Source organism: Globicephala melas, chromosome 4 (genome assembly GCF_963455315.2).
Source record: "Globicephala melas chromosome 4, mGloMel1.2, whole genome shotgun sequence".
NCBI classification, from domain to species: Eukaryota; Metazoa; Chordata; class Mammalia; order Artiodactyla; family Delphinidae; genus Globicephala; species Globicephala melas.
Genome location: NC_083317.1, coordinates 103086580 through 103097266, shown reverse-complemented (window position 1 = coordinate 103097266; position 10687 = coordinate 103086580).

Genomic DNA, 10687 nt, shown 5'->3' with positions numbered 1-10687 from the left:
CAGGCTGGTCTCTTTGGTTTTGATTTTAACAATATCACATTGTATATTTATTACGTTAAAGACATATGGCTGCAAATAATTAAAAACAAAAGGAAGCAAGGTACAATCATTCATCCACGAGATGCCCTACAACACTGTAGTGAAATTCATAAGCCTTGCTTGCTCTGCAGCAGTGCTGATGGCACTATCTATCTGGCTTAACCAAATTATTGTGGCATGATCTTGTAGTCAGGTTGCAAATGAAGAACTCCAGGCTAATCAACAGCAGACTGAGTGTACTTAGAGCTTCGTGCCTATAAGCATAAATTGTGATATTTTGCTGCTTTTAAATGATGCATGATGAAATGATTGAAGACATCATTACATGGAACAATATCCAACAGGGAATGTGATATTCTTAATGATTTAGCACTTCCAGCTCTTATGGGAGTGTTAAGTCCTTTTACTGAAGAACTGTAGGGAAGTGGTGTGTTTTAAGATTAAGACTGGATCTAGACAAACAGTGGAGTCTTGACCATATCACAGACATGTTCAGGGAACCTGGCAAGTGGGTGAAAGTGGAGGGTCTAGCTCTAAGCTGGATCTGAGTGATTTAATTAGCATTGCTGAAACCCTAGTAAAATGGTTCTCAATCTTGGCTGAATATTAGAATCACCTGGGGAGCTTTTAAACCTCCCATGCTGGGGCCCCCTCCAGGGATTGTGAGTTAATTTTCTGGGTGGGGCCAGGCATTGAGGTTTCTAAAGCTCCCAGATGATTCTAATGTATAGGCACAGAGGTAAACCAATGGTGTGGTCCTTGAGGAGCAAATACATCAGCCTTTTTTGGATCCTCCTCCTTTTTAACAACGCTGGTGTAGGGATTGCTGTGAGAATAAATGCAGGAGCAGAGAGAAGGCGAAACAGGTAGGCGAATACAGGGGAGGGTCAGCAAGTTCTCAAAACCTTCACCTACTTGTTCAGAGTTTTAAAACTCTCCTCATAGGTGAATCATTCGATACAATTTCTAAGGACAAATCATGTCTGGAATATGACCCTATGCCTTCTAACCTCGAATTGCAAAAAGGACTTAATGTATTCATCAATCCGTTCACTTAATGAGCTTTTACAAGAATACCTGGGGCAAAAAAAAACAGTATGTGCTCTCCAGAAGCAACACCTGCATAACTTTTTGGAAATTGACACAGGAGAGGCACAGAATATGCATATATGGGCAATGGACTTTTCTTCTTCCCTCTCCTTCTTTGGAGCCAGGTACTTTCTCTGGTTCACGAAAACGTAACTCAGGACTGGGAGGATGGTATTGCCTTTGCATAATAAGGTGCAAGAGATAAAACTACCAGAAGGGCATATTCGACAGCTGATTTTTTTGGACACTTGGCCTGTTGGCTACACCAGGACATGAACCCCTTCCCTTTTTTTTTTAACATCTTGATTGGAGTATAATTGCTTTACAGTGTTGTGTTAGTTTCTGCCATATAACAAAGTGAATCAGCCATATGCATACATATATCTCCATATCTCCTCCCTCTTGAGTCTCCCTCCCACCCTCCCTATCTCACCCTTTTAGGTGGTCACAAAGCACTGAGCTGATCTCCCTGTGCTATGTAGCTGCTCCCCACTAGCTAGCTATTTTACATTTGGTAGTGTATATATGTCCATGCCACTCTCTCACTTCGTCCCAGCTTACCCTTCCCCCTCCCCATGTCCTCAAGTCCATTCTCTATGGCTGTGTCTTTATTCCTGTCCTGCCCTTAGGTTCATCAGAACCTTTTTTTATTTTTTTTGATTCCACATATATGTGGTAGCATATGGTATTTGGAGGTTCCTTAAAAAACTAAAAACAGAACTACCATATGACCCAGCAATCCCACTACTGGGCATATACCCTGAGAAAACCATAATTCAAAAAGAGTCATGTACCACAGTGTGCATTGCAGCACTATTTACAATAGCTAGGACATAGAAGCAACCTTCCCTCTTTTTTGATTCTACTTAGAGCTGTACTTCCTCAGCCCTGATCTCTCATGTTCCTCCCATCCAGTGGCGAAAATTGAGGTTGCAGAGAATGACAGTAAACCCTTCCTGGGGCTGCATGTAAGAGTTGACAGGGTGAGGGCCATGAGGAGGTTGAAAGGACTGAGGGGCTAATGGAGGATTGGGCGGAGGGGGTATGGAGTAGGGGCAGCTACTGAAATGTAAGCCGAACCCCACAGGGAGGTCTCTCCCATAAGCCCACCAACCACTGAATGAATAGATTTTCTCACCTCAATCTCAGGTAAAAGACTGATTGATTGCTCTTTGGGATTTTGTATATTTGTTTGCTCTTTTGTTTTTATTTATAGACTATATTATATTACCTTTCACAACAATGATGGTTAGTGCTGGGGTAATAAAGGCCATAGAATTTCAGAGAAAGGTCAGGCTCCCGTCAATAACCAAAACTTCAGGAAGCTGAAATGCTGGAAGTGACTAGAATTTCATAGACTATAGACTTTTTAATTGGAAAAATCACTGGAGAGACTTCACTCCACTCACTAATTTTCTAATGAAGTGACCGAACTTCTAGAAATAGTGAGGGAGTGGGGTCGAGATGAGGTAAGACAGAGGGAACCTTATAAGCCAGGCTGTAAGATGAGGGAAGACATAAGACCCACTGGAGGATGGAGAAATCGGCCGCCTGGTTATTCAGGTTTGCTTTAACCTTGGGCAGAAGTGAATTATTTTAACAAAAGAAACTGAAATATTAATATGAACAAGATGTAAAGCACTTAGATATGGCTCATGTTAGGAAAAAATATGAGATCAGGGAAGTTCTGTGAGGGATAAGGGCAGAGGAGAAGCATTGCAATTTACTTGGAAGTGAGACCTTCCCGTATAAACTTAGAAAACAAAAGGATGACGCTGCTTCCTTTTCCTTTTTCCCTCTTCGCTACTCTCCCCCATTCTTTCTCTCTCCTCTTCCCCCCTCATCACTTTCTCCAGTCCAGTGTCATCACTGAGTGGGAATCCATGTTGAGTGACATGAGGCTCTCCTCAGTCAGTGCTTCCCTAGTGATCAAGACCGTGCCATCCAGGGAATTAACCTGCCATGTGTGTGGGGGTGGCTGTGCAGGCAGAGGCTGGGAAGGTAGGGCATAGGGAGCTCTCGCCTATATTTAGCAGTCTCCCTCTGTCCCACACTCAGACATCTGGGTTGAGTGCTACCTCTGTTAGAAATAAAAATACAATAATAAAAAGGAGCAATTTGAATTCTGAATTTCATATGGAAATGATTAGAAGTGTGAATATTGTCAATGGAAGATGTCATCACTGCTACAGAAATAGGCTTTGTCATTACAGTAAAGGCAACTGTAATTTTATTTTGGAACTCCTTCTGCCTCCTCTTTCCTTATAATCTCCAAGAAAATAATTGAAATTAAAAATTGGTCCACTCTGCCCTAACCCCACCATTAAATCTTCTCAATACTATTATGTTCATGATTCTCAACATCATAATTCAGGAATGAATCAAAGAGAACCCAAACACTGAAGTTTTCTCTCAAGGCCTTTACAAGCTCCAGAATTACTGTTGGGATAATTTAATCCCTAGGAACAACCAGGCTACTGATACTTTGGTTAGTCAACTTTGACGATGCAATGTATCAATACCTAGAGAATAACGGTCTATTTCATGGTAGAAAATTGGAGTCCTTACTTCCAATCAGAAGTATAAGGACTCTTGATGAGATACAGTGAAGCTTCAAAACCTGGCAAAAGTGGGTAAAAATATATAAGGTTTGTTTCTTTCAACATATCGAAAAGGTTCTATCCTTTTTTTTTTTTAAGTTTATTCCCAGGTATTTTATTCTTTTTGATGTGATTTTTTTTAACATCTTAATTGGAGTATAATTGCTTTACAATGGTGTGTTACTTTCTGCTTTATAACAAAGTGAATCAGCTATACATATACATATATCCCCATATCTCCTTCCTCTTGTGTCTCCCTCCCACCCTCCTTATCCCACCCCTCTAGCTGGTCACAAAGCACCGGGCTGATCTCCCTGTGCTATGAGGCTGCTTCCCACTAGCTATCTATTTTACATTTGGTAGTATATATAAGTCCATGCTACTCTCTCACTTCATCCCAGCTTACCCTTCCCCCTCCCCGTGTCCTCAAGTCCATTCTCTACATCTGTGTCTTTATTCCTGTACTGCCCCTAGGTTCTTCAGAACCTTTTTTTTTTTTTTTGATTCCATATATATGTGTTGGCATACGGTATTTGTTTTTCTCTTTGACTTCACTCTGTATGACAGACTCTACATCTCACTACAAATAACTCAATTTCATTCCTTTTTATGACTGAGTATTATTGCATTATATATATGTGCCACATCTTCTTTATCCATTCATCTGTCAATGGACACTTAGGTTGCTTCCATGTCCTGGAAATTATAAACAGAGCTGCAATGAACATTGTGGTATATGACTCCTTTTGAATTATGGTTTTCTCATGGTATATGCCCAGTAGTGGGATTGCTGGGTCGTATGGTAGTTATATTTTTAGTTTTTTAAGGAACCTCCATACTGTTCTCCATAGTGGCTGTATCAATTTACATTCCCACCAACAGTGCAAGAGGGTTCCCTTTTCTCCATACCCACTCCAGCATTTGTTGTTTGTAGATTTTTTAATTATGGCCATTCTGACTGGTGTGAGATGATACCTCATTGTAGTTTTTTTTTTTTCTTTTTTTGCGGGACGCGGGCCTCTCACTGTTGTGAGCTCTCCCGTTGCGGAGCACAGGCTCCGGACGCGCAGGCTCAGCGGCCATGGCTCACGGGCCCAGCCGCTTCGCGGCATGTGGGATTCCCCCGGACCGGGGCACGAACCTGCGTCCCCTGCATCGGCAGGCAGACTCTCAACCACTGCGTCACCAGGGAAGCCCCTCATTGTAGTTTTTTTTTTTTTTCCTCATTGTAGTTTTGATCTGCATTTCTCTAATGATTAATGATGTTGAGCATTCTTTCATGTGTATGTTGGCAATCTGTATATCTTCTTTGGAGAAATGTCTATTTAGGTCTTCTGCCCATTTTTTGGATTGAGTTATTTGTTTTTCTGATATTGAGCTGCAAGAGCTGCTTGTAAATTTCGGAGATTAATCCTTTGTCAGTTGCTTCATTTGCAAATATTTTCTCCCATTCTGAGGGTTGTCTTTTTGTCTTGTTTATGGTTTCCTTTGCTGTGCAAAAGCTTTGAAGTTTCATTAGGTCCCATTTGTTTATTTTTGTTTTTATTTCCTTTCCCTAGGAGGGGTGTCAAAAAGGATCTTGCTGTGATTTATGTCATAGAGTGTTCTGCCTATATTTTCCTCTAAGAGTTTTATAGTTTCTGGCCTTACATTTAGGTCTTTAATCCATTTTGAGTTTATTTTTGTGTATGGTGTTAGGAAGTGTTCTAATTTCATTATTTTACATGTAGCTGTCCAGTTTTCCCAGCACCACTTATTGAAGAAGGTGTCTTTTCTCCATTGTATATTCTTGCCTCCTTTATCAAATACAAGGTGACCATATGTGCGTGGGTTTATCTCTGGGCTTTCTATCCTGTTCCATTGATCTATCTTTCTGTTTTTGTGCCAGTACCATACTACCTTGATTACTGTATCTTTGTAATATAGTCTGAAGTCTGGGAGCCTGATTCCTCCAGCTCTGTTTTTCATTCTCAAGATTGCTTTGGCTATTTGGGGTCTTTGTGGTTCCATACAAATTGTGAAATTTTTTTGTTCTAGTTCTGTGAAAAATGCCATTGGTAGTTTGTTAGGGATTGCATTGAATCTATAGATTGCTTTGGGTAGTATGATCATTTTCACAATGTTGATTCTTCCAATCCAAGAACATGGTATATCTCTCCATTTATTTGTATCATCTTTAATTTCTTTCATCAGTGTCTTACAGTTTTCTGCATACAGGTCTTTTGTCTCCTTCAGTAGGTTTATTCCTAGGTATTTATTCTTTTTGTTGCAATGCTAAATGAGAGTGTTTCCTTAATTTGTCTTTCAGATGTTTCATTATTAGTGTATAGGCATGCAAGAGATTTCTGTGCATTAATTTTGTATCCTGCTACTTTACCAAACTCATTGATTAGCCCTAGTAGTTTTCTGGTAGCATCTTTAGGATTCTCTCTATCATGTAATCTGCAAACAGTGACAGCTTTACTTCGTGTTTTCCGATTTGGATTCCTTTTATGTCTTTTCATTCTCTGATTGCTGTGGCTAAAACTTCCAAAACTAAGTTGAATAATAGTGGTGAGAATGGGCATCCTTGTCTTGTACCTGATCTTAGTGGAAACGGTTTCAGTTTTTCACCATTGAGAACGAGGTTGGCTGTGGGTTTGTCAAATATGGCATTTATTATGTTGAGGTAAGTTCCCTCTATGCCTACTTTCCAGAGGGTTTTTACTATAAATTGGTGTTGAATTTTGTCGAAAGCTTTTTCTGCATCTATTGAGATGATATGTCATATATTTTTTCTCCTTCAATTTGTTAATATGGTTTATCACATTGATTCATTTGTGTATATTGAAGAATCCTTGCATTCCTGGAATAAACCCCACTTGATCATGGCGTATGATCCTTTAAATGTGCTGTTAGATTCTGTTTGCTAGTATTTTGTTGAGGATTTTTGCATCTATATTCATCAGTAATATTGGCCTGTAGTTTTCTTCCTTTATGACATCTTTGTCTGGTTTTGGTATCAGGGTGATGGTGGCCTTGTAGAATGAGTTTGGGAGTGTTTCTCCCTCTGCTATATTTTGGAAGAGTTTGAGAAGGATAGGTGTTAGCTCTTCTCTAAACGTTTGATGGAATTTGCCTGTGAAGCCGTCTGGTCCTGGGCCTTTGTTTGTTGGAAGATTTTTTTTTTTAATTAATTTTTATTAGAGTATAGTTGATTTACAGTGTCGTGTTAGTTTCTGCTGTACAGCAAAGTGAATCAGTTATACATATACGTATATCCACTCTTTTTTATATTCTTTTCCCACATAGGTCATTATAGAGTATTGAGTAGAGTTCCCTGTGCTATATAGTAGGTCCTTATTAGTTGTCTGTTTTATATATAGTACTGTGTATATGTCAATCCCAATCTCCCAGTTTATCCCTCTCCCCACCTTCCCGCTTGGTAACCATAGGTTTGTTTTCTACATCTATGACTATTTGTTTTGTAAATAGGTTCATTTTTACCATTTTTTTAGATTCCACATATAAGTGATATCATATGACATATCACTACTTTAGATTTGGCATCAGTCATGCCGATTTTGTGGTTTAGAATCTAGACACTAGACACTCGAGTGTCCCTTTGAACTCCAGCTTCCTGCCATGATGATTTTAGTCTTTACGACTGGGCTTTTGCCTTCGGTTTCTCACCCTGAACCAAGGTTACTGGTTGATACCACAGCCAAGCCCTTAACTGACCTATTTGGTTGGATCCCTGACATTCTACCCTGCCGTTGACATCACTCTCTCCCACAGAGTTGAATATTGTTCTGGTACTCAAGAGCTACTAGCTTCATCTTGTTATAGGGACTGATTACCTGGAGGCACAGCCCTTCTGCCCACCTGAATTAGGGTGCTCTGCTTCCTAGGCTCCTACTACTATTTCTTGGTTAGATCTCCATTAAAAAAAGACTTGCCTGAACTTTGACCTCTATGGCCAAATCTTCAGACATAACGGATTAGAATGCCAGCAGTGCACTGGGTTGAACACAGTAGGACCCAACCCTTCAGTCTGGTCAGTTTCTTTTTTTTTTTTTTAACATCTTTATTGGGGTATAATTGCTTTACAATGATGTGTTAGTTTCTGCTTTATAACAAAGTGAATCAGTTATACATATACATATGTTCCCAATCTCTGCCCTCTTGCGTATCCCTCTCTCCCACCCTCCCTATCCCACCCCTCCAGGCTGTCGTAAAGCACCGAGCCAATATCCCTGTGCCATGCGGCTGCTTCCCACTAGCTATCTACCTTACTACATTTGTTAGTGTGTATATGTCCATGACTCTCTCTCGCCCTGTCACAGATCACCCTTCCCCCTCCTCATAACCTCAAGTCCGTTCTCTAGTAGGTCTGCGTCTTTATTTCTGCCTTACCTCTAGGTTCTTCATGACATTTTTTTTTCTTAAATTCCATATATATGTGTTAGCATACGGTATTTGTCTTTTTCTTTCTGACTTACTTCACTCTGTATGACAGACTCTAGGTCTATCCACCTCATTACAAATAGCTCAATTTCATTTCTTTTTATGGCTGAGTAATATTCCATTGTATATATGTGCCACATCTCTTTTATCCATTCATCCGATGATGGGCACTTAGGTTGTTTCCATCTCCGGGCTATTGTAAATAGAGCTGCAATGAACATTTTGGTACATGACTCTTTTTGAATTTTGGTTTTCTCAGGGTATATGCCCAGTAGTGGGATTGCTGGGTCATATGGTAGTTCTATTTGTAATTTTTTAAGGAACCTCCATACTGTTCTCCATAGTGGCTGAACCAATTCACATTCCCACCAGCAGTGCAAGAGTGTTCCCTTTTCTCCACACCCTCTCCAGCATTTATTGTTTCTAGATTTTTTGATGATGGCCATTCTGACTGGTGTGAGATGATATCTCATTGTAGTTTTGATTTGCATTTCTCTAATGATTAATGATGTTGAGCATTCTTTCATGTGTTTGTTGGCAGTCTGTATATCTTCTTTGGAGAAATGTCTATTTAGGTCTTCTGCCCATTTTTGGATTGGGTTGTTTGTTTTTTTGTTATTGAGCTGCATGAGCTGCTTATAAATTTTGGAGATTAATCCTTTGTCGGTTTCTTCATTTGCAAATATTTTCTCCCATTCTGAGGGTTGTCTTTTGGTCTTGTTTATGGTTTCCTTTGCTGTGCAAAAGCTTTGAAGTTTCATTAGGTCCCATTTGTTTATTTTTGTTTTTATTTCCATTACTCTAGAAGGTGGGTCAGAAAGGATCTTGCTGTGATTTATGTCATAGAGTGTTCTGCCTATGTTTTCCTCTAAGAGTTTGATAGTTTCTGGCCTTGCATTTAGGTCTTTAATCCATTTTGAGCTTATTTTTGTGTATGGTGTTAGGGAGTGATCTAATCTCATACTTTTACATGTACCTGTCCAGTTTTCCCAGCACCACTTATTGAAGAGGCTGTCCTTTCTCCACTGTACATTCCTGCCACCTTTATCAAAGATAAGATGTCCATATGTGCGTGGGTTTATCTCTGGGCTTTCTATCCTGTTCCATTGATCTATCTTTCTGTTTTTGTGCCAGTACCATACTGTCTTGATTACTGTAGCTTTGTAGTATAGTCTGAAGTCAGGGAGCCTGATTCCTTCAGTTGCTTTTTTCGTTCTCAAGATTGCTTTGGCTATTCGGGGTCTTTTGTGTTTCCATACAAACTGCGAAATTTTTTGTTCTAGTTCTGTGAAAAATGCCAGTGGTAGTTTGATAGGGATTGCATTGAATCTATAGATTGCTTTGGGTAGTAGAGTCATTTTCACAATGTTGATTCTTCCAATCCAAGAACATGGTATATCTCTCCATCTATTTGTATCATCTTTAATTTCTTTCATCAGTGTCTTATAATTTTCTGCATACAGGTCTTTTGTCTCCTTAGGTAGGTTTATTCCTAGATATTTTATTCTTTTTGTTGCAATGGTAAATGGGAGTGTTTTCTTGATTTCACTTTCAGATTTTTTCATCATTAGTATATAGGAATGCCATAGATTTCTGTGCATTAATTTTGTATCCTGCCAAATTCATTGATTAGCTCTAGTAGTTTTCTGATAGCATCATTAGGATTCTCTTTGTATAGGATCATGTCATCTGCAAACAGTGACAGCTTTACTTCTCCTTTTCCGATTTGGATTCCTTTCATTTCCTTTTCTTCTCTGATTGCTGTGGCTAAAACTTCCAAAACTGTGTTGAATAAGAGTGGTGAGAGTGGGCAACCTTGTCTTGTTCCTGATCTTAGTGGAAATGCTTTCAGTTTTTCACCATTGAGACTGATGTTTGCTGTGGGCTTGTCATATATGGCCTTTATTATGTTGAGGAAAGTTCCCTCTATGCCTACTTTCTGCAGAGTTTTTATCATAAATGGGTGTTGAATTTTGTCAAAAGCTTTCTCTGCATCTATTGAGATGATCATATGGTTTTTAGTCTTCAATTTGTTAATATGGTTTATCACATTGATAGATTTGCATATATTGAAGAATCCTTGCATTCCTGGAATAAACCCCACTTGATCGTGGTGTATTATCCTTTTAATGTGCTGTTGGATTCTGTTTGCTAGTATTTTGTTGAGGATTTTTGCATCTATGTTCATCAGTGATATTGGCCTGTAGTTTTCTTTCTTTGTGACATCCTTGTCTGGTTTTGGTATCAAGGTGATGGTGGCCTTGGAGAATGAGTTTGGGAGTGTTCCTCCCTCTGCTATATTTTGGAAGAGTTTTAGAAGGATAGGTATTAGCTCTTCTCTAAATGTTTGATAGAATTCACCTGTGAAGCCATCTGTTCCTGGGCTTTTGTTTGTTGGAAGATTTTTAATCACAGTTTCAATTTCAGTGCTTGTGATTGGTCTGTTCATATTTTCTATTTCTTCCTGATTCAGTCTTGGCAGGTTGTGCATTTCTAAGAATTTGTCCATTTCA